This window comes from Microtus oregoni, unplaced genomic scaffold (assembly GCF_018167655.1).
Source record: "Microtus oregoni isolate MIOR12 unplaced genomic scaffold, Mior012 000027F_ref0000203, whole genome shotgun sequence".
Lineage (NCBI taxonomy): Eukaryota > Metazoa > Chordata > Mammalia > Rodentia > Cricetidae > Microtus > Microtus oregoni.
The window spans coordinates 1,424,986-1,428,726 of record NW_024543086.1 but is presented as its reverse complement, the minus strand read 5'-3'; positions in this window follow the sequence as shown (position 1 = coordinate 1,428,726).

Genomic DNA, 3,741 nt, shown 5'->3' with positions numbered 1-3,741 from the left:
CATATATGGACTTGGATTTGTAAGATGAACATATTTCTGCAGTTGCATAGGTTGACATGCATTTATGGTTTAAGAAGCAAAACTGCTTTTTCTTCAGAAGTCAAATTTCAAGAGGCAATATGCAGACTTGTAAGACAAATAAAGGTCTATCTAGGACCATGAATGAAACAAAGTATTCTTTAAAGCATATGAAACAATACTTTGTTTTCTTTCACAAGTGGAAAAGTAGCTCAGGGAACCTTAAATCCACATGATGGACAAGAAGTAGCTAATAAGCAGAAAAGGCAGACACTAGCGAGGACTGTTTGACAAGCTGTATAAAGTAACCCATGCATTACCTTAATTGTCTCTTTATTTAGGATCTGTAAAATAAGAAAAATTAAGAATATATGAGCTTAGCAGGGTGAGGTATGCCTGTGATCTGAGTACTCAAGAAGCTGAGGCAGGAGGATTGCCAGGATTTTAAGGAGAGAACGGATGTGAAAATCTAAGCACAATGGTTTGAACATACTTGATTCTCATTAGTTGTTAGTTAAAAACAACAACAGAGATCTTTAGGTTAAAGTTTTAGAACAATTTGATATGGCGATGTAAACTCGAAACACTAATAAGAAATCTAGGCAACAAGAACAAATGATTCTGTTATGGAAAATATAAGATGATGTAGCTGCCCAGGTCTGAGGAAGCAGTGAGTTTTCACGTAGACTCTAATTTGCACAAGAAGCTTAAGGACTTCAAGTTCAGTCCTACCTGTGAATCCTGATGGCTACATTGTATAACGGATGTTTTCTTAGCCCTGTGTAAAAATGTGAGTAGCGAACAAAATTTGACCTCAAGGAGTCTACAATCACTAACTAGCCTTGGCTGGGTGATTTCAGGAAGCGCTGCCCTAGGCAAACCTCTCCTACAAAGGGCCATAGAGAAAACACTCAGTGCTTTGAGGGCAATGGTTTCTATTGCAAGTGTTGAACTTGACATTGCGGAGAAAGGTAACCAAGGATGGTCTGCTGATGGTTGAGCTTGGCTGTCCTCCGATTTAACTTTACTTCGAAAAACAGGAGACAAGAAAGCTAGATTGTGTAGCTCTCTGGCCAGTCGAGAGACCAAGCAGCAACTAGTCTGGGGTAATTCCAAAGGACTACAACAATGGGAAGCTGATTCTCAGGAAACTGGGCTTTGGGAAAACAAAAATTCCTAGGCACTCAGTGAAATGGGAATTACAGGCAGAGGAGACTGATGATCAACAAACATTAACAGACAGGGCTTGTTCTGGGAGGAGTATGAGGAGCCACAGTAATTGGGAGGCTGGTGTCAGAGAAAAATGAACAAGGAATTAGGGAAGAGGAAAAGAAAAACGAAAAGAAAAAGCCTTTCTGTACACAGTTCTGTGATGGCTGGCAGCGGAGTTCATATCGTCTTCCAGGATTTCTAAAGGTCGAGCCGCTGTTTCCCCTCCCAAAGCAAAATGATAACACCACTCAGTTCAAAAGCTGGCCATATCAAATTGCCATCTAATCATTTAATTAAAGCCCCATGCTGGCACCAGCCGTCCTCCGGTCCCATTTTTCATTTGGGCACATTGCATTACACTTTTCAAAGCAAATTTGCCTTTTCAAAGGCAGAAAATGCAAATGACCAGCTTTGAAAGGAACCGCAGAAGGCTCTGTGTAATGACGGGGTTCTTGGAAAGTAGCAACACACAGACAGAGCTTCTAAGGCCGAGGGGGGCTTATCGGCCCCATGGAAACACAACCCAATATTTCATTACAGCATCAGGAATGCAAACAGAAGTGAAATACCAAACACCAGAAAATGAACAGCTTTCTCTGTTTCCCTTTCCAATATCATTTGATGACAGTTTTGAAAGAGAGTGTTCGTCCTTAGGCTGGGCCAGACCCATGCAGACATTGATAAATGAAGACATTTATAAAGTGTGGCCAGGAAAAGGATGAGAAGCTGGGAGAAACTGAACTGTGCAGAGGCAGGCACAGGGACACCATGCCTAAAGGGCAATTCACATGGGGCACTGATGAACAAACTCAGACACATTCCAAAAAGTGATCCAGAGTAAGAAGATGTCCACTCTGCCATGGTACAGCTAACACATCCCAGTACTAGACGCAAGAGAGAAGCAAAAGCAACCTTAACAACAGAATCATCAACCTCCCCCTGTGTTGGGAAGTCCGAGAAACCCTGCTACCCAAGTACTTTCTCCCTGGAAAATAAAACTGGATCACACATTCTATAAATCTAAAGCTCCCCAAAAGGAGGAGGCACTTAGCCCAAAGAGGACAGTGAGGGAAAAAAATAAACAGCTGTCAGTCCATTTTTTATCACTCAGAGAAGAAATGATTCATGGCAGGAAGCCAGACAAACCCTTCAGTCTAGTGAAAAAACCATCAGAAACTGGAGCTGGAACAGCGGTGGAGAATTTCAGAGTCTTATGTGAAGTTCAAAGTGGCAACCATTCTGATTTGTGCCCAACTGAAACAAGAGCCTCTGACCAGGGCCATTTCCCAATATTCCAGCCGTGGTGGTTAGCTCAGTTAAGGCTTCACTCTGGACTAAGTTAAGGCTTTATTCTACTCCTACCCCCAGCAAGCATGCTTTGATTTTCTTGGTGCCAAGAACAGTTATCCAACAAGAAGCAGCTTAGAAAAAGAACAATTTGTTTTCACTTGTGATTGGAAAGTACAGCTGTTCCAGCAGAGACCATGACTAGAGGGACCTGAGGTTGCTTGTTCACATCTGGGCAGATCAGCAAGTAGAGAAAACAGGCAGGAGAATCCAGCGTTAACTCCGGAGGCCTACCTGACACTGTTCTGCTTCCTCTAGCTAGATCCTACTTCTCAAAGTTTCCACAAACTCCCCAGATTGTACCATGAGCTAAGGACCAAACACATGAGCCTGTGGAGGATAATTGGCATCTAAACCATTACAGATGCCTATTTCTGCCAGACCTAGACAGGTCAGACCTGATTTCACATTTGGGTTTCAGGTCTGAGCACTGTCCTACCCCAGGGATGTGGGAAAGTATTAGGGTGCACTAGGACATCGGAAGATGACCTATCTCCCAGCTGTCTTTATCTCGCTAATTTTAGTGGTGTATTTTAACATGAATATCTAAAAAAAATGGCATGTATCATAAATGCACATCTTGGGGACTTCTCTCATAAACATACCCGTTTAGTCAACTGTTTGGCAAAATGTCCCCAGTACTTCCAATACCCATAAACTCTCTCATTCCTTTTAATCAATGGACGTAACTGAGCATCTTGGGGTAAACTGGTGTTTGATATAATTGCAAGCAGAGAGTATATATCATTCTCTGATTTTTTTTAGTCCAGTACCCTATTGGTGAAGTTTATCTGTATATTGGGTTTAGATCTCTATATTGTTTCTCTTTGCTGATATTCCACTTTGTAATTATACCACAATCTATTCTACTATTGGTTGTGGTATTTCCAGTATTGAGCTCTCAGAAAGAATCGTTGTGAAGAGCTCATAAATGTCATTTTAGTTGCAGATATTTTGATCTTGCCTCTTTGATGTAAGATAAAAATTGTGACATAGCACTGGATGCATCTGTATAAAGTCCCCCACTCTAAAATCCAAAACCCAACTTTTGTTGAGAGCAAAATACAAAAGGATAACCTCGTTTCTTCTCTGTAGCTGATCCCCTGGTGTGGGAAGTTCTTCTGTCTGTGTGTTGCTTTTATTGTTTAATGAGTGAAGAACTTG